The following is a 22,136-nucleotide window of genomic DNA, read 5'->3' on the forward strand; positions in this document are numbered from 1 at the left end:
CTAGCGCGAGGAACACAGATGCCCTCCCGTGGTCGTTACACTCCCCCGTGGGGTCTGGGAAGAAAGCTTTTGATGGGAAATCATTGGGAGCAATTATAATTCCTTCAGCCCATGAAATAATGTCCTCAGTCACATTTTCCTAGACATCCTAGAGGGCACTGTGTAGCTGCCATGCCTGCCCTAGAATTCTTCCCAGTAGTAATTTGTGAGCTTTCCCTTTGTACTCATTTCTCTTCTATGCCATCTTCTATTTTTTACTGTGGTAAAAGTCACATATAAAATGCACTATTCACCCATATTTAACTGTGCAGTTCAGTGGCGCTAAGTATATTCACATTGTTCTGCAACTTTCACCATCATCCATCTCCTGAATGTTTCACCTTCCTAAACTGAAACTCTGTCCCCAGGAAACACTAGCTCCCCATTCCCCCTCCCTACCTCCCCATCCCCTGATCCCCGCTCCCCTCTGCACCCGAAGCCCCTGGCATCTACCAACCTACTTTCTGACTCTGTGAATTTGACTATTCTAGGTATCTCACATAAGTGGAATCAAACAGTATTTGCACCTACTGTATATTTGAATGCACTTTTAAGGTTAGCTTAATATATGTCCTACAAACAAGACTGTCCTTTATTTTGGATTTTCTATTAATGGCAAATGGGTGTCTGTCTGTAACTCTATCAATCTATCTCTCTGTCCACCTTTCTATCATCTGTTTAATCTTTTCTCATTTATTTGAGATTTAACAGTGAACGAAACTTAAATTTTAGACATTTACATGTGTACATCTCTAAATCTTGATATCCAAAGACAAGTCTTACATACATTATACTCATAAGACTATTTCCCAAGATGCAGTTTAAAATTATAAAAGCAGAAATTGCACTTTGCAAAAAGCCAAGGTATCAGAAGTGCACAGAGCAGAATGTGGGTCTCCCCATCCCCTTGTTCCTGCTCCAGAGTTCCACTCCCCTGAAAGAACTACCCATAGCAACTTGCTGTATAGCCTTCCTTACCCTTTCTATACACATAAAAACAATTGTTTTAGTAATGAAAAATTTTTTATTGAAATATAGTTGATTTACAATGTGTTAATTTTAGGTGTACAGCAAAGTGGTTTAGTTATATATTTTTCTTTATACACTATTACAAGATATTGGATATAGTTCCTTGTGCTATACAGGAGGACCTTGGTTTTTTTTTAATCTATTTTATATACAGCAGTTTGTATATTTTAATCCTAAACTCCTAATTTATCCTTCCTCCCCCCTTTTCTCTCTGGTAACCATAAGTTTGTTTTCTGTGTCTGTGTTTTTAAAGTAATTTTTGCAGTTTGTTTTTGTGTGGGATTCAGAGTGATTTTGTTTCTTTCATTATTAAATTTTAAAAATTTGCTATAATATTGTTTGCAATTTAAAAAGTTGATAAGGAAAAAGATATAGGCCCAATAAGCTTCTATTATTTATAATTTTTCTGGAGATTGTAGCCAATGAAATTAGAAACAAAAAAAGAAATAGAGAATATAAATATTTTGAAGAAAGAGAAACTTTGAATATTTACAGATTATACAATTAATTAGCTGGAAGAGAAAATCAACTGAAAACTTTTAGAACTAATAAGAGTGATTCCCCAAATAGTTACATACAGGGTAAAAATAGAGAAATCAATAGTTTTTCTATATACTGCCACCACCAGATAGAAATTTTAATTTAAAAATCCATTCAAAATGATAAACATAATAAATAGAAGCTATGAAAAAGAGGTGCACCAGAAATTTCTGAAAAAGTAATAAAACTTTATGCAAGGCAATAAGCAAGTCGTAAATAAAAACAATTTTCCTGGATGTGAAACTCAATATTGTAAAGAAATTTAAACTTCCTAAATTAATTTATAAATTTAATATTTGCTGTTCAGTCGCTGAGTGGTGTCCAACTCCTTGTGACCCCATGAACTGCAACACGCCAGGCTCCTCTGTCCTCTACTGTCTCCTCTGTCCTATCTTGAGGAGTTTGCTCAGACTCATGTCCATTCCCGACCCAGGGATCCAACCCAGGTCTCCTCCATTGCAGGCAGATGCTTGACCATCTGAGCACCAGGGAAGCCGCTGGTAAATTTAATACTAAAAGCTGAGGATTTGATTAATGGCCACTTTTTGCAACTACACTGAAGGAGGGGCCAAATTAGAATAGATCTGGAATTTAGCATCAAAAGGAAACCTCTTGTGTATTTTACTAATACAAAAGAGAAACTGATTGTTCTAGCAATGTTCCCTATGGATCCTAAAAGTAGCTGCCAAACATAAAAATACCTCTGCCAGATCAGGCAAGTATTTTGCATGCATCATGTGCCATTATGGAGATTCACCATGGACCACTTTATAAGTGCTCATGCCAAAAATCCCCATCAGAAAACAAATACACTGAAGAGTAAATTTTCCCACTGAGATCTCTTCTAGGGAAAGAGAGCCTTTGCTAGAAGCATTTACAGCCTAAAGTTCACTTCCACTAGGACTTGAGAGAAGACAAATGTGTTTCTTTGGCTATTTTGTAGCCTGACCCAGAGCAATGGTATTGCCAACATAAATGATGCTGTGCTTCCAAACAGTTATCAGGGCAGCAATGGGGGCAGCTGTTTCATAAATGGTCTACATTTAAAAGAAGAAGTGAGAAGCTCAGTGTTTTGAACAATGAGTGTGTGTCTGCCGGCTGAGATGGAGAAATGAGGCATCCTTGAAACAAGCATTCACTCTGGCCACTTGTTATGAAATAGAGCATAATTCCAAACTGGAAAATCATTCAGAAGAGATCGAATAGTTCTACTTTGGTGAGTCATTCCTGATGAAACAACACATACTTTAATGATACATGAAATATAAGGAAATGAGCTCTTTGATCTTGTCCACTTAGAGAGCAGAGCCCACAGCTCTCATCATAAAGGGTACGGTATGTATGTGTGCTCCTGATGATGAAACATTCATGAAAGAAACACAGAAAGAGAATGAGTTGAAAAAAAAAAAGAATCAGTTGATTATCAACTCTCGAGGAAGTTGATTTGCTAAGAAGAAAAGGAATGTGCATATTCAGAAACATTATCTCTTATATTAGATTAATGATCGATGTTAGCCTATTCAAATGACAACCATCATATTTCACTTTCTCCCTAAATTGCTTATGCTAAGTTAACCTTTCATGGCTTATCCCAATGGAATTGGGATTTTGACCTGGTTGAGCCCCATTCATTATCATGTCCTTTAACTGCACCCAAAGATGGGATGCCCTTAGATGGCAGTGAGACAGCTAGACAAACAAGTCTGGCCAGTGTGTCAGTAAGGTTTCCATTGCAAAAAGAAAAAATGCAATAGTACTTGGAAAACAACATTTAATACATTTTTTGAATATAGGTTTACTAATGTTAATTGTGTTTATTTTAAAAGATATTTTAATTTTATTGGAGTATAGTTAATTTACCATCATGGAAAAGAATATGAAAAAGAATGCATGTATATATATATATATATATGAATCACTTTGTACAGCAGAAATTAACACAATATTGTAAATCAATTACACTTCATATTTGTGATAACCTATATCAAGTAAGTTGATTTACAATGTTGTGTTAATTTTTGCTGTACAGCAAAATGATTCATACACACACACATATATATAATTCATGTTTTTTTCATATTCTTTTCCATCATGGTTTATCACCGGATATTGAATATAGTTCCCTGTACTATACAGTAGGACCTTGTTGTTTATGCATTCTATATATAATAGTTCACCTCTGTTAATTTCAAACTCCCAATCCATCCCTCCCCCTGCCCCCCTTTACCTTCAGCAACCACAAGTCTGTTCTCTCTGTGTGAGAACACAACATTTTAAATCAGTGTTCCCAAAGAGAAAATGATTAATCCTGTAATATATCACTAAAACTGTAACTCCACAAGATGAATAAGCTCCAGGGATCTAATGTACAGCATAGTGCATGTGTCCTATCACTCAGTCATGTCCAACTCTTTGCGAGCACATGGACTATAGCACTCCAGGCTCCTCTGTCCATGGGATTCTCCAGGCAAGAACACTGGAGTGGGTTGCCATGCTCTCCTCCAGGGGCTTTTCCCAACCGAGGGATCGAACCCAGGTCTCCTGCATTGTAGGCAGATTCTTTACCACTGAGTCACCAATAACTACATAATAACAAATAAAATGGAAAACTTACTCAAGGGGCTCAGAGCAAGCCCCATGAAGAAGAATAAACCTGAAGAGAGATTATGCAGGCTGAGAAATTAAAAGAATAAGGAAAACATACAGAGCTTCATAGATGGTGGGACACCATCAAACACACCAACATACATGTAACTGGAGTTCCAGAAGGAGAGGTAGAAAATACATTTGAAGAATTAGTGGCCAAAAACATCCCAAATCAAAACTCTTATATATCTAAGAAGCTTACCAAAAACTCAAAATACGATAAACTCAGTGAGACCCACACCTAACCATGTCCTTGTAGAAGTGTCAAAAGGCAAAGACAATGAGAAAATCTTGAAAGCAGAAAGAAATGACTCATCACTTCAGGGAATCATCAATAAGATTAAAAGCTGACTTCTCATCATAAATCAAGGATGCTAGAGGGCATTGAGATGAAATATTCCAAGTACTGAATGAAAAAGATTGTCAACAAAGAGGTCTATATACAGAAAAACTATCTTTCAAAAAAGAAGTTAAGACATTCCCAGAAAAACAGACTGAGACATTCATTGCCAGCCACATAGTCTTTTTTCAAACTTCTTTTGCAACACCATACTGTTCCTTAAACACTTCATTTTCCTTCTGTTTCTTAGAACTTTAACTTCATAAAGGGATCCATTTCACCAACTGATTAGCCCCATCAGAACAGCACAGCTTAGACACAGGAGCAACTTCTACATTTTAAGATTCAGACTGAAGGAACAAACTCCCATAGGTCCCTTGTTATGTTCTTTGTTGCTCTTCCTCTATAAATGCTTGACATGGGGAATGAATGTCAGCATTATTTCTGGGAGACATGACACTGCTAAGTGTTGTAGACCTTGCTATCTCTTAGAAGTACAGGATGGGGTAAAAGGAAGATGAGGAAATAATCTTGGGGATTTTTCTTTGCTCCATTAGCGTCACTCTGTAGAGAAAAAAACTGGTATGGGTGGGGATTTGTTGACTGTTCTACTGGGAAGATTATCAAAGAGCCACAGGCTGAGTATCTGCAAAGTCACATGCTAGAAGCTGGGATAATGCATGTTAGTCATAAAGTAGATCTTGTCCAAAATAAAGGTGCAGTTCTTCTGACAATAATTGATCAACCCTAACAATTTTCAACATAAAATGCAGTTCTTACAGGGTGCCAAATATGTTTATCCATCATATTTAGGCTCTTCTGACACTTGGAAGGACTTCCCAGGTGGTGCCAGTGGTAAAGAACTCACCAGCCAATGCAGGAGATGTAAGAGACTCAGGTTCGATGAGCCCCTGGAGAAGGGCACAGAAATTTCTGGAACCGTGCAATCCCCTGGAGAAGGGCACAGAATTCCAAGAAAGATACCTGGAATTCAAACATTCTTTCCTATAGATTCTCTAGACTGTGCAACATTAGATTTGCTGCTGCTGCTGCTGCTAAGTCACTTCAGTCGTGTCCGACTCTGTGTGACCCCATAGACGGAAGCCCACCAGGCTCCCCCGTCCCTGGGATTCTCCAGGCAAGAACACTGGAGTGGGTTGCCATTTCCTTCTCCAAACATTAGATTTAAAACAATACAAATCAGATGCCAACTATTCATAATGCTTGTGCTAGATGCTGCAGAGAACATGTGATTCCTGCTTTTGATAACGTCAGTCTCCAGACAGAGACAAATATACTGAATGAACTTGAAGATAATCTGTGTTGTGCTTATAATAGGGCTTCCCAGTTGGTGTTAGTGGTGAAGAACCCACCTGCCAATGCAGGAGACACAGGAGATGTGGGTTTGATCCCTGGGTTGGGAAGAGCCCCTGGAGGAGAGCATGGCAACGCCAGTATTCTTGCCTGGAGAATGCCATGGACAGAGGAGCCTGGTGGGCTACGGCCCATGGGGCCACAGAGTTGGATACAACTGAAGCGACTTAGTACACAAACCTGTGCTTATGATAAGTGTTCAAGAAAGAAGCAAGAAGAAGGTAGCAAAGAAGAGACTCATTTGGAGTAGAGGTATTAGGAAAAGCTTTGGAGAGAGCTTGGAGTCTCTTAGACCCTGATAGACTGTCACCAGGTAAGAGTGAGCCAGACAGAAGTCATTCCAGACCCAGGGAGCAAAAACTTGGAGGCTCAGGGCAGAGGACAGTGCCCAGGAAGCTGATATGTACAGAGCTGAGCCTGCTCTCATCAGCAGCTTATTGCAGTTGTTACTGCCTGCTGGCCAGTCTCCCCCATAAAACTGTGGGTTCCGGAAGGCAGCGACCACATCTGGGGTCATGGGATTACATGGAATCATCACTGTGTTCCCAAAGCTTAGCACAGTGGCTGGCATACATTGTTGTTGTTCAGTTGCTAAGTCATGTCCAACTCTTTACAACCCCATGGACTGCAGCACACCAGCTTCCCTGTCCTTCACTATCTCCTGGAATTTGTTCAGATTCATGTCCATTGAGTCAGTTACGCCATCCAACTATCTCATCCTCTGTCATCCCCTTCTCCTGCCCTCAGTCTTTCCCAGCATCAGGGTCTTTTCCAATGAGCTGGCTCTTTGCATCATATTATTAGATCTCCTTAAAAATGTGTTGAATAAGTGTGTGGGGGGGAGTGTGGAGAGTCTGAAGTCCATCCAGGCATTGTGACAAGAAACCCAGTAAGACCCTGATGAGGACCTGAAGAGAATCAAGGCACCATGGAAGGTAAAGACTTGAGGGGACAGGTAGGTCCCTTTGGAGATCTATTCCTCAGTGATGGAAAGTGTTAGTCACTCAGTCATGTCCTACTCTTTGTGACCCCATGGACTGTAGCCTGCCAGGCTTTTCTGTCCATGGAATTATCCAGGCCAGAATACTGGAATGGGTTACCATTTCCTTCTCCAGGGGGTCTTCCCCACCCAGGGATCAAACCCAGGTCTCCTGCATTGCAGGCAGATTGTTTACCATCTGAGCCACCAGGGAAGCCCTAAGCAGGACAGTAACTCCTCTCATCATGTTATATAGACTATAGTCAGACCCATGGGAATTGATTTCTCTCTTTGGGAGCAGTAAGGAAAGAACCTTTCTTAATATTCAGATGTGCCCAGCAGAGTTTTATTGATGGCTGACTGAGGATACAGTGCTTCATACACAAAGAATTGCTTCAAAGACTTGCATGCAGGAATTTGGGAGCTCAGGTATGCTTTTAGCATCCAAGGAGGTCTGTGTGAGTACACAGTATGTGTCCATGAAGGCAGATCCCGCCTAGAACTGAACAGCAGCTGCAGCACGGGGCTCTTTTGCTTTCTTTGGTTCTGGGTAGTCAGTTTTATAAAAGCAAGTCTTATGTATTACCTCAAAATGATTCCTACAATTCTCTTCCCTTTAGCTTGATTAGGACCAAAATGATCACTAAATTGATTAAAATAATTCAGAGAGAAATGAGATTTGTGGAGTGGCAGTTGCCACTGGTGGCTCAGTGGTAAAGAATCCGTCTGCTCTGCAAGAAAACCAGGAGTCGATCAAGCAGTTTCACAGTGGGGAACTTGCTCTGCTGAACTTGGCTCCGTGTTATAACAAGCTGGCTTCGAATCTCAGTTGGCTCCATGGTACTGGGGAAGCCACACTTCCTCCTTGTTTAAAAATAGAGAACAATACTGCCTTATAGAGCTGTGAGCATTTTTCTTTCTCTTGGCAGCATCGCATGGCATGCCTGCATTCTTGCTAAGTCCCTTAAGTCGTGTCTGACTCTTTGTGACCCCATGGACTGTAGCCCGCCAGGCTCCTCTGTCCACTGGATTCTCCAGGCAAGAATACTGGAGTAGGTGTGTATGTGCTTAGTTGCTCAGTCATGTCTGCCTCTTTGCGACCCCATGGACTGTAGCCTGCCAGGGTCCTCTGTTCATGGGATTCTCCAAGCAAGAATACTGGAGTGGGTTGCTATGCCCTCCTCCAGGGAGTCTTCCCGACCCAGGGATCGAACTCATGTCTCTTATGTTGCCTGCATTGGCAGGCGGGTTCTTTATCACTAGCGCCACCTAGGAAGTCCACCGCAAGGTATATGGGATCTTAATTCCCCACCCAGGGATGACACCCTCAGCCCCTGCATTGGAAGGCAGAGTCTTAACCGCTGGACTTAACCACCTTAACTAAGGAAGGTCCCTTAGGGCTGTGAGAATTTACTGGACAATTAGCATCTCTCTCTCATTGTGGCAAACATAAATAACATAAAACCCACCATTTTAACCATTTTTTGGTTTGAAAATATCCTCTGATTGGAGGATAATTGCTTTATAATATTGTGTTTGTTTCTGCCATACATCAACATGAATCAGCCACAGGTACACATATGTCCACTCCCTCTTGAACTTCCTTCCCACATCCCACCCCATCCCACCCCTCTAGGTTGTCACAGAGCACTGGGCTGAGCTCCCTGCATCACACGGCAAATCCCCACTGGCTGTCTGTTTTACATATTGTAATGTGCACGCCTCCATGCTCCTCTCTCAATGCTCTCCACCCTCTCCTTCCCCCACTGTGTCCACAAGTCCGTTCTCTATGTCTGCGTCTCCATCGCTCCCTGCAAATAGGTTCATCAGTACCATCTTTCTAGATTCCAAACAAATACAATATTTGTCTTTCTCTTTGTGACTTATTTCACTCTGTACCCGAGGCTCTGGGTTCATCCACCTCACTAATCACTGACTCAAGTGTTCTTTTCTTTTTTTAAATGTGTTCTTTTTTTATAGCTGAGTAATAGTCCATCATCCATTTTTAAGTGTACAGTTGGGTAGCATTAAGAGCTTTCACCATGTTGTACAACCGTCACCATCATCTAACCACAAAACCTTATCATCATCTTAAACTGAAACTCTGCACCCATTAAACACTAAGTCCCCGTCCTGCCTTCCCTGGCCATCTTACTCTCTGCCTCTATGAGTTCGACGACTCTTAAGTACCTCACATAAGTGGAATCATAGTGTGTGTCTGGCTTGTTATGCTTAGCGTAATGTCTTCAAGGTTCACCCATGTTGCAGCATGTGTCAGAATTTCCTTGCCTTAATATTACTTAATAATATTCCATCATTCTATACACCACATTTTGTTTATTCATTCATCCATCAACAGACACTTGGATTGCTTCTACCTGTTAGCTATTGTGAATAACACTGCCATAATCTAAGTGTACAAATATCTGCTTGAGTCCCTGCTTTCAATTCTTTCGAGTATATACTTGAAAGTAGAAATCTTACTTTAACAGAAGTACTTAACTTTTCTATTTCATTTCTTACCAATTAAGTTACCAGCAACTTTGGGGACCAAAATAATAAAAACAAACTGTCATTATTTTTCCTCCAAAAAGATACTCTATTGATCATTTAAAGTAAGTTTTAGGGACACACGATAATGTAGTATTTCAGGAACTATTATTGCTATGGCTGAAAACAGAAAAATACTTCTTTTGTTTGGTGAAAAGTATAGTAATAAATCTGAGTATAATTTTACTGCTCTAGTGATTGCAAGAGCTTCCCTGGTGGCTCAGGTGGTAAAGCGTCTGCCTGCAATACGGGAGACCTGGGTTTGATCCCTGGGTTGGGAAGATCTCCTGGAGAAGGAAATGGCAACTCACTCCAGTATTCCTGCCTGGAGAATCCCAGGGACGGAGGAGCCTGGTAGGCTACAGTCCATGGGGTCGCAAAGAGTCAGACACGACTGAGCGACTTCACTTCACTTCAGTGAATGCAAAACAGTAATGTAATTAAAACTTGATACAGTAACATTGAGACTAAATTGCATTGCCATGATTAAGACATCCAGGAAAATAATTCTACAAGCAGTTAGAGATTACAGAAAGACTGTTGACAGGAGTGTCAGTCTATGAACCGGTTAAGGAAAGAAATAATGTCATCACTAAGGAAGATGGGATGACAATTCAAATGTACTAGTTAGTAAAGAGCCCAGATTCTTAGGAGGGATGTAAATGCTGCTCTGAGCTGAAGGGAGAGTGTTTCTTTCGATTTAAAAAGTGTTGGGGCAGAAGAGGTGTACTTACACAGATGTAAGCTGACATTGACAAATTGCAGTCATTAAAGCCTGTGTGAAAGTCTTTTGATAGATTTTTTCATAAAGTGCTTCACATTCTGACTTAACTTTAGGAAGAGAAAAATGCAAGTAAAGACAGTCTTAAATAATTCTGTTAGTGTTGGTTTTCTTCTAATCCCTCTTGTTGGATGCTCTGTGTCTGCACTCACTTCTAGCCTCTCAACAGGTCTCAAAGAAGACCTCCCTCCCATCCATGTGTCAGTCTTCAGTTGTTTAGAACACAGGTGTCAAATCCTAGCTAAGTCTCTCTTTTCCTGGTGACATGTCCTCCATCTGGTCCTTGTGTGTCAAGATTTGTACGCGCTCTACTACCTTGATAACTCATCTCTAAAGTAGGTCCAATTTGTTATTTTTTCTTTGACAACAGAGTACCTGGAACCAATCTCAACCTTTCAAATATGGGCTGACAAGAGTGGAATACAGAATGGCTATTGCTTTCAGTTCTGTAGAAAATCATCATGGGGTGAAGTCTAAAAAGCTTTGGACTTATTGTTTTGCTTATGGTCACCCTGTTGGCTTCTGGTAAGCTTCCTTTGGACAACTTTTATTTATTTATTATTTTTTAAACTTATTATTTTGTATTGGAGTATAGCTGATTAACAATGTCATGATAGTTTCAAGTAGACAGCAGAGGGACTCAGCCATACATATATATGAATCCCCCAAACTCCCTTCTCATCCAGGCTGCCACATAACATTGAATAGAGTTCCATGTGCTATACAGTAGGACCTTGTTGGTTATCCATTTTAAATGTAGCAATGTGTACATGCCTTCAGACAACTTTTAGATCTTCACCTCAAAGAATGTTAAGTCATTATGATTTTTGATCCTTTTCTTCCTGTGAAATTGACACCAAGGTTTCTCCTGTCAACCCCATACAATATATGCAACATATGTGCTCTATTCCTTTTTTTGTTTTTGGTTGCACTGGGTCTTCATTGCCGTGCGTGGGCTTTCTCTGGTTGCAGCGAGTGAAGGCTACTCTTCGTTGCGGTGAGCAGGCTTCTCATTGTGATGGCTTCTCTGGTGGAGCACAGGATCCAGGCTGCGTGGGTTTTAGAAGTTGCGGCACACGAGCTCAGTAGTTGCAGATCAAGGGCTTAGTTGTTCCACAGCACATGGAATCTTTCCAGAACAGGGATCAAATCCACACTGGCAGGTGGATTCCCATCCACTGTGCCACCAGGGAAGTCCGTATCAACTATTCTTGCTAGTTGTGTCATCAGCAAATGTGATAACAGAAACAAGTGTAATAAAACCCCAAGTCAGTGAGTGTTACAAAGTTCCATGCTTTACCTATAATGTCTTATTCAGTTAGCACACCAATGTTATGAATCATTCTAACAGTTATGAAACATTATTATTCCTATTTTATAGATGAGGAAACTGAGGCTGATGAGTTTGTAAACTTAGAATTGGAAGCTTGGCCTATCTGATTTCTGTCATCTTAACTACCTTGTGGCTTCCCCATAAGCATGCCACGTATTTTCTTGCCCCATCACCTGTAAAATTACTGACTGCTGCTGCTGCTGCTGCTGCTGCTGCTGCGTCACTTCAGTCGTGTCCGACTCTGTGTGACCCCCACGGACAGAAGCCCACCAGGCTCCCCCGTCCCTGGGATTCTCCAGGCAAGAACACTGGAGTGGGTTGCCATTTCCTTCTCTAAAATTACTGACTAGGATCGGGCAAATCCATTGTCTTTGGAGTTGGCTCAGTCCATTAACAGCACAGTCTTTGTTAGGCTCTTTATCATGTACCTCTGTGACCCAGCCCATGCTTCTCCGATGTCAGTTTTTTCCTGCAAGCCTATTGGGATCTACTGTGTAAATGTTTAAAATGCAGTTCCATTCCTCTGATATGTCTCAACCAGTTCAGAGAGGAAAAATACAGGCAGTCCTATATGTTCCTTTTTAGTCAGTCTATGCTGGCTCCTTCTTTTCTAAATCATAGGCAGTCCTATATGTTCCTTTTTAGTCAGTCTATGCTGGCTCCTTCTTTTCTAAATCATCATAAACCATCTGTTTAAAAATCCATTCTGAAGTTGCCCCAGGGATTTACATTAGATTAACTATTTGAAATTTTTAGAATCCTCTCTTTAGAAAACTGAGATAATATTTATTTCTTTTCTGGCACTTTCCCTATGGTTCTTAAAATATTACCAATATTGATTCTACAATGACATCTGCATTCCTTTAGATGGAAATTAAATTGTCTTGGCTTTATGTATTTGCGTCTTATTTGTGGCAGTTACCTAGTTTTGGTTCTAATCTGGGCTTAGGTAGTTGGCCATATTCTTTTTGTATGCTCAATTCAATTAAGTTTTAACTCAGAAAGCTATTACGTATTGGGGAAGTATATTGCAACCGAATGTAAACATGGTTCCTAGACATTTAGGGCTGCTTCTCACCTATGCAGTACTTCTGTACAAATTAGAAAAAGATGCCCCTTTCTCAAATAAAACAGTGCTTAGATAATTATATTATGGTGTAACCTGAATAATTTATGGTAGATCACATCCTAGTTTGGCTCTTTGGCTTTAGCTACATGATACAAATGCTTACATTTTGACCCAACCTCACATAAGACAGAACTATTTTAGACAATGACTGCTGTGATTGGAGGCATAGTTTCCACACTTCACTCAGACTGGTAAGAATGATGATTCCAATACACTGTGATAAGTTATAATTCCTAAAGCTACCACTAAAAAAGCTATACAAAAAGATACACCAGAAAGCACTATAGATAAATCAAAATGGAATTCTAAAAAATATTCAAGTTTCCCCTAACAAATCAGGAAAAAACCCAGGGAAATAAAAAAGTAAAAACTAACCAGAAAATCAGAAAATTAAGAAAATAAAATGGAAGCCTTAAATCCTAAGATAGGATTAAGTTAAATGTAACTAGTTGAATGCATGAATTAAAAGAGTTGCAGGCAGGATTAAAAAACATGACCCAACTATAAGCTGTCTAATGATGAACCTAGACAGCATATTAAAAAGCAGAGACATCAGTTTGCTGACAAAGGTTCCTATAATCAAAGTTATGGTTTTTCCAGTAGTCATGTATGGATGTGAGAGTTAGACCATAAAGAAAGCTGAGCACTGAAGAATTGAGGCTTTTGAACTGTGGTGTTGGAGAAGACTCTTGTGAGTCCCTTGGACAGCAAGGAGATCAAACCAGTCAATCCTAAAGGAAATCAACCCTGAATATTCATTGGAAGGACTGATGCTGAAGCTGAAGCTCCAATAATTTGGCCACCTGATGTGAAGAGCTGACTCATTGGCAAAGACCCTGATGCTGGGAAAGATTAAGGGCAGGAGGGAAAGGGAGCAACAGAAGATGAAATGGTTGGATGGTATGCATCACCGACTTGGTGGATGTGAGTTTCAGAAAACTCTGGGAGATAGTGAAGGACAGGGAAGCCCGGCGTGCTGCAGTCCATGGGGTTGCAAAGAGTCAGACATGACTGAGCAACTGAACAACAACAAAAAGAAGGAACATACTTCAAATATAAAGGTATAAACTGAAAGCCAAAAGAGAAAAAGTTGTACCATGCAAACATTAATCAAAGGAAAACAACAGTGACTCTATTAATATCAGATAAAGAAATTTTACCATTAAAGCTTGTGGTAAAGAAAATGACCAGAGGGATATCACATAGTGGTTAAAGAGCTGATCCATCAAAAAGACAATCCCAAATATGTATGAATTAAATGACAGAATTGCAAAATAAGTGAAGCAAAAAGTGACAGAACTGAGTGATGGAAAAATCCATCATTATAGTTAGAGACTTCAACAACCACTTTTCATCAATTGATAGAGCAACTTGACAAAATCAGCAAGGATATATTAATATTAATAGAAGAACTCAACTCTATCAACCAAGAGTCAAACTGACATTTAGAGAACCCTTCATCCAAGAACAGCACACTACACATTCTTTCCAAGTATTCATGGGACATATACAAATGTAGACCATATTCTGGGCCATAAAATGAAGCTTCCACCAATTAAAAAAAATTATATACAGCATGCCCTCTGATCACGGTGGAGCTGCATGAGAATTGAAAAACAGGAAGATAACAAGAATATCTCTAAACACATGGAAGCTAAACACCCAAAGCTAAATAACTTGTGGATCTAAGAGGAAGCCTCAATGGAAATCTAAAAATACACTGGACGGAGTGAAAATTGAAATACAACATATCAAATTTTGTGGGGGCATAGCTGAAGCAATGCAGAGAGGAAAACCGATGGTACTAAATGTGTAAGTTAGATAAGAAGAAAAGTCTCAAACCAATAAGTTTTACCTCCTGAATCTTGAAAAGAGCAAAATAAACTCGAAAAAAGGAAGAGGGACATCCCTGGTGGTCCAGTGGTTAGGACATCACCTGCCAATGCAGGGCATGTAGGTTCAATCCCTGGTCGGGGAGCTAAGATCCCGCATGCCTCGTGGCCAGAAAACCAAAATGTTAAAAAAAAAAAAACAACCAGAAACAATACTGTAACAAATTCAATAAAGATTAAAAATGATACATGTCATTTCTTAAAAAAGGAAGAAAATTATAGAGATAAGGGCAAAAATCATTGAAATTGAAAAGAGAAAAACAATATAGAAAATCAGTGAAACAGCTGATTCTTTGAAAAGATCAATAAAATTGACAAACTCTTGCCTAACAATGAATAAAAGAAGACACAAATCATTATGAGGAATGAGACAAAGTTCATCACTTCAGACATCAAAATGATAACAAAGGGATACTATGAATGACTGTACACAGATACATTTGACAGTTTAGATGAAATGGACCAATTCTTTGAAAAACAAAAGGACCAAATTCACCGAATATTAAACAGTCAACAGAGCTGTAACTCATAAATATATCAAATTTTTAATTAAAAACTCACCCGAAAAAAATATCCGGCCCAGGTGTTTTCACAGGAGAATTCTACCAAAATTTAAAACCAAATTAAAACCAATTATACAAAATCTTTTCTAGAAAACAGAAGGGAAGTTAATGTTTCCTGACTCATTTTATGAAGCTAGCATTACCCTGATATCAAAAGCAGAAAAAGAAAACCACAGATCTTGTGAATAAAGACAGAAATGTCCTTAATAAAACGCTGGCAAATAGAATTCAGCAACGTATATAAAGAATTATATACCAAGAGAATTATATACCTGGAGAAGGAAATGGCAACCCACTCCAGTGTTCTTGCCTGAAGAATCCCAGGGATGGGGGAGCCTGGTGGGCTTCCATCTATGGGGTCACATAGAGTCGGACACGACTGAAGTGACTTAGCAGCAGTAGCAGCATACCAAGAGCAGGTCAAATTTATTTTACTTAGATGGGCATTCCACTTGCAGAGATGCAAGGCTGGTTTAAAATTTGAAGATCAGTCAATGTAATCCACCTTATTAATAAGCTAAAGGGGGAAAATTACACAATCTTACTGACTGATGCCGAAACCGCATTTGACAACAACTCATTCATTATAAAACCTTTCAGAAAAATAGAAATAAAAGGGAACGTACTCAATTTGACAAAGATTATCTACAAAAAACCTACAGCTAGCAACAAGGCAACGATGTCCATTCTCACCATTCTTACTCAACATTGTGCTAGAAGCCCTAGCCAGTGCAGTAAGGAAACAAAAAACATACACATTAGGAAAGAAGAAATAAAACCATCCCTATTGTAGGTGACATGATTGCCAACATAGAAAATCCCAAGGAATCTGCCAAAAATTCCTGAACTAGTAAGTAAATTTAGCAAAGTCATAGGCTATAAGAGGCTACAAAAATCAACTGTATTTCTAAATACCAGCCTGAACATATGGACACTGAAAGTAGATATGCAAGGCCATTTACAATCACTTTAAAATACTTAGGTGTAGTCTGACCACATGTTGTAAACAAAACATGTGCAGGACTTGCATACTGGAAACTAAGTAACACTGATGAAAGAAATCAAAGATCTAGATAAATCCAGATGCATACCATATTTATGAATTTAAATACTCAACACAGTCAAGATGTCAATTTCCCCCAAATTGATATGCAGGTTTAATGCATTTCCTATCAACATCACATACTTTTGTAGATATAGACAAGACTGTTCTAAAATTTACACGGAAAGTTAAAGGAACTAGGATAGCTAAAATATTTTTTAAGAGTAAAGTGGGATTTACTCTACTCTTTTTGTGGGGAGTTTGACACACAGATCAATGGAACAGAATGGAGAATCTAGAAATAAACCGACAGAAATATGTCCACCTGATTATTGACAAAAGTGCAAAAGCAATTCAAGGAGGAAATATAGCATTTTCATAAATGGTGTTGGAGTAAACATCCATAGATATTTACTTTGAACTTTAAGTCTCACACCTTACATAAGAATAAACTAAAAATGGATCCTGGACTTGAATGTAAAGTAGACTTTTAGGGGGAAAAAACATTAAAGAAAATCTTTAGGGTTCTAGACTAGGTTCTTAGATTTGGCACAAATCAAAAGCTTTTCCTCTGTGAAAGACTGTTAAAGTAAAAAAAACCAAGCTAGACATGAGAAGATATTTGAACATCACACATAAGACAAATAACTTATAGTTTCTATAAAAAAAAGTACCTTTAAAACCCAAAAAGCCCAATCAGCAAATGGGCAAAAGATGGAAAGAGACATTTCACAAATAAGCCCAAGAAAAGGGTCAACATCAAAAGCAACTGCTGCTGCTGCTGCTAAGTCACTTCAGTCGTGTCCGACTCTGCAACCCCATAGACAGCAGCCCACCAGGCTCCCCCGTCCCTGGGATTCTCCAGGCAAGAACACCAGAGTGGGTTGCCATTTCCTTCTCCGATGCAGGAAAGTGAAAAGTGAAAGTGAAGTTGCTCAGTCGTGTCCGACTCTTAGCGACCCCATGGGATTTTCCAGGCAAGAGTACTGGAGTGGGTTGCCGTTGCCTTCTCCAAAAGCTACTGAGGAAACGCAAATAGAATCCATGAGAAAGCACTACACACCGATCAAAATGACTAATCTAAGAAAAAATAATGACCACAAATACTGACGAGGATTTAAAGAAACAGAATCACTCATGGATTGCTCGTGGGAATATAAAATGGTGCAGCCACTCTAAAAAATAGTATGACAGCTCCTTCAAAAATGAAACATGCAACTATTATATGAATAACCATTGTATTCCTGGGAATTTATCTTAGAGAAATGAAGCCTATATTCACTGAAAAGCCTCCACAGGAATGTTTTCACAGCTTTATCCATAATAAATTGGGAACAACCCAGATGTACTTCAACAGTTGAATGACTAAACAAACTGTGGTACACCCTGATTACGCAGGACCACTCAGCACAGCCTGGAGGAATCCTCAGAGCATGGTGAAAGGTTTTGTATTTTGACTACGTCAGCATCCTGGCTGTACAGTTCTGCAAGATGTTTTCATCAGAGGAAACTGTGTAAAGGGGACAGGGGATCTCCCTGTATTATTTTTATTACTATATGTGATTCTGCACTCTGCCAAGGTAAAAATTTAATTAAAAAATAACTCCACCCTCAGACCATGAACAGATTAGAATATAGAAGAAACTAATAATGTGATTTCTCACCTAATCCAAAGCTGAATGTTGGAACTATGTTCACACCTGAGAATAAGGAGAACCAAGTTAATCTCCGGATTTTTAAACTTCTGCCATGACGAAGCAGGGTCTGTGTCTGTGGTAACGAGTAATGCATGCCTTAAGCATGTACTTGTGATACAGCAAGTCCATTTCTGGGTATTTATCCGAAGAAAATGAAAATGAAACCACTAATTTGAAAAGATATATGCACACTTATGTTCACTGCAGTATTATCTACAATACCAACCTAAGTGCCCATCAACAGATGAATGGATAAAGATGTGTTTTACACACACACACACACACACACACACACACACACACAGAGAGAGAGAGAAATACTACTCAGCCAGAAAAAGGAATGAAATCCTGCCAACTGCCATGAAAACGGATGGATCTAGAGGGTACTATGCTAAATGAAATGTTACACAGGGAAAGACAAATGCCATCTGATTTCATTTATATGTGGAGTCTTAAAGAACAAAGGAAGAAATGAAACAGACAGATACGCAGATACAGAGAACACATGGGTGGATGTCGGAGGGGAGGGCAGTGGAGGGCTGGCTGACCAAAGTGAAGGGGATTAAGAGTGCAGACTTCCAGTTCTAAAATAAAGAAGTCACAGGGAGGTCACATACCACATACGGAGTGGTGGTGGTGGTTTAGTCGCTAAGTCGCGTCTGACTCTTGTGATCCCATGGACTGTAGCCTGCCAGGCTCCTCTGTCTATGGGATTCTCCAGGTGAAAATACTGGAGTGGGTTGCCATTGCCTTCTCAAGAGGATCTTCCCAACCCAGGAATTGAATCCGGGTCTCCTGCAGTGCAGGCAGATTCTTTACCGACTGAGCTATGAGGGGAGCCCCTACAAATGGAATACAGTCAATAATAGTGTAATAATTTTGTGCCCTGAGGGATGCTTACTAGACTTTAGCATGGTGATCAACTTGTAATGCATATAAATACCAAGAATGTAATCATGGGTGTGGGCTTGAGGGCTGATTAGGCACCATTGCCTGAGGCTTCTCGAATATTCCATCTTCCTGAGGAGTGGGTCAGCGCTGTGGTCAGGGGAAAGGGAGGTAGGCAGGAGTCGAGGGACAGTGGGACTATCCTCTTTCTCTGATTCTCTGGAAGATGCAGGTAGTTTCTAGTAACTGGATTCTGTTTCTCTGCCCCCTGCCGTTCCAACACTTCACTGGCCACTACCATTAGAGTCACACTGATGCCTTAATTAAGACATGAAAAAGATGAGGGGACCACATAAAAATTTTTTATTTTAAAATTTTTCCCTGTCCAAAGTGGCATGTGGGATATTATTTCCCCAGTCAAGGATGGAACCCACACATCCGGCATTAATCACTGGAGTGCCAGGGAAGTCCTTAAAACACAATTTCGACGTCTCATGAAACACACAGGAATGCACATTCATCGGCTATGCTTTACATCTGCTATAGCTGTAGAAATACAATGGTTCTGAAACTCATATTTAGAGAGAAAGTAACTACCCACTCATCTGAACAAAAAGAAAAAAAAGAAAAACGTTTTTCAGGAAATGTGAAGAATCATTAACTTCACAGATTCTGCACAGAAAGCATAATTGCCTACAATACAAGGCAGAAACACACTCTAAAGCATTTGTGAGCAAAATGGAGACATGGCCCATTAATCCTTTATCATCAGAATCAAATAGTACTCAAATGACCACATGGACTGTGACTAAATCAATTAGGTACAAAGATGGTAATAATTAGGGCTGTTGGCAGTCGAAAGCGCTCCCAGAAATGTGCTTAGATGTTGAAAAGACGACTTCTACCCACTTTTATTACCTTTGTGCCGCGGTAAATTACAGTAATTTCTTATGCCTTGAGTGAGGGAAAATGGGAAGATAATATTCAGCTTCCTGAGGATGGTTTAACTTTTCTATAGACAAGCACTGAACAATCATTTACCTACACATAATGAGGGATATAAAGCTTTCCGGTCAAAATATACTGTTACGGTAGTAACATAATAGAGTATGCATATTCTGCCTCGGAAAATCCCGAGATTCTGATAAGCAATGTGTAGGAGGCAAAGAGCTAGAGGACTAGACAGTACATCTCCCTTTACAGATGCTGCTGTGGGGACAGCTAAGACTTGCCTCCTGTCCTTCCCTTTTCCAACACCCGAAGGCCCTTCCGCCCCTCTGGGTCTTTACTAGTTGTCCTTTGTCGCTCCTCTTATGAAAACGACACTTATTTTCTGTTCTGCTCTTTCCTATGCCCAGCGTCCACTTGGAGGAAAGAGTGAGTCTGGATTTCCAAGGAGACCTTCGCAGACCACCAGGTGAGTCAGTCCCGGGGAGCGCCTGCAGGGGGCGGTAGACACCGTGGAATGAGCAGACGGCGCTGCTGCCCAGGGGGTCCCGGACCTGCTGCAGGACAAGCCTGGGAGACCAATATGCAAGAAAGGGGGACTTCTAGAAAATCCAAGGTAGTCCGCTCAAATCGAGTTGTTAAATGTTTGCCATTGGTGACCTCAAAGAATCAAAGGAGGTCGGGGGCCTGGATTGATGGCGGGGGTGGGGGTTCATCTTTTCTTAAGCTCTCACTGCACAAATGTGCAGCTGAGGCTCAGAGGAGGCCTGTGGTCTAACCAGCTAGTTAGTAGCACTGCTAATGCAAGAACTGAGGTTGACTAACAGCCTGGACCCTTTCAGAGATTACAGGCGGCCCCTGTCTGTATTTATTTACAAGATAAATATCTAAAGTAAAAAGAATCCTCTCCACTTCTGAGTTATCATTTCTAGAAGTGAAGTTGAAAGTGGCGAAGCTTATTGGGGGGAAATAGGCACTAATTTGAAATAAGATAGGATTATGACTACATTGCAGTATCTATCTATGTTATAACAGCTGTGAGCTCTGATGGTAAAAACAGTTAATAAGCTTGCTTTTTAAAAATCTAGCTGTATTGCCTGTTTTATTTACATATATTGAAACAAGGAGTCTTTTCTGGTGAATGACACATTTATGGGATCATTTGGGAGTTCTGGTATTATTTTCACCTGCTCTTCTCTTTCTGAGCTTCACTGCAGAACAATTAATTTAGGTTCCCAGGGTATTTTCAAAAGCAAGCTGCTCAAAATGTGGTTCTAGGACCAGCATCACCTGTGAGCTTGTTACAAACGCAGAGTCCCAGGCCCACCTGAGGTGTATTGCATCCGCATGTCAGCGGGATTCCCAGGCAATTCTCACGGGCACTGCAGCCTGGAGAGAACAACTGTATCACTCCAGTACTACCTTGCAGAGCCCTTACTTCATTGTTCCTTAGGCTGACCCAGGCTCTTAGTCCTAAACCTGGGTGTTCCTGCCAATGAGTGTCAGCATCTTCTGTTTAAAAGAAGAGCATCACTTGTGCTTTAAAATGAGGCGGGAAGAGTAACGGAGTGGAGTTTGTGATGCGTTCCGTAGATTCCTTAATGGGACTTTATTTTATGTGGAAGGGCACTGTGTTGATAACTATATAAGACAGGTTTAAAAGTCCTCATATGCAACTCATGGAAGCTAATAAACCGGTTTCTTGGCCGACTCTAGTCCCAGTACTTGACTCACTACTAATGAGTTGGGGTCTGAATAGCCTCATAGACCCTGTCAGCTCCCCAGACAGAAGGACATGTGGTGATGAACCTGTGCTTGCACAGACCATAGCTTCTCATCGTTTTTGTTTCTTCCCACCACCAAGTCTAGAATTGTGTTCTGTACACCAAGTCTAGAATTGTGTTCTGTATTCAACACGTGCCTAACTATCCTTGCCAGCAATAACAGTAGATAAACATTTACTGAGTCCCCCCCGCCCCTCCCTCCACCATGCATAAAGTACTATTGGATCAAAAGGTTTTCCTAATTAGTTAAAATAACTGATGTTGGACTGCTAGTCAGTGCAAGGGTGTAGGCTGAAAGGCATATTTAGGTGAGTTTTTCTGATGTCCCTGTTCTGTAGGTAAAATCACATATCCATTTGTGTCTTCACATATCTCCAGGGAATTATCAGTTTGGGAGACAAATGACTTACTGCATTATAGTGCTGTCAGACTCAAGCATTTTGGAATTTGTGGAATTAAACTCATGCTGGTTTGTTTATTTTCTATGTCTAGAAAATTGATGATGTAAATGTTGGAATGCTTAAAAGAATACACTTTAGAAGTGTGGTTTAACACATGACTTCAAGTCTTGGAGTCTGAGTG

At 40.1% G+C, this 22,136-nt stretch overlaps 1 protein-coding gene across 9 annotated transcripts in view; it reads right to left on the minus strand.

The window, feature by feature from the left end:
* The window catches only part of DLGAP1 (DLG associated protein 1), a 533,225-nt gene that overhangs the window by 156,855 nt on the left and 354,234 nt on the right, over window positions 1-22,136 (minus strand). The window lies entirely within an intron of this gene.

This window comes from Moschus berezovskii, chromosome 28 (genome assembly GCF_049115385.1).
Source record: "Moschus berezovskii isolate FMDL1 chromosome 28, NW_MosBer_1.0, whole genome shotgun sequence".
In the NCBI taxonomy this organism is placed as follows: Eukaryota; Metazoa; Chordata; class Mammalia; order Artiodactyla; family Moschidae; genus Moschus; species Moschus berezovskii.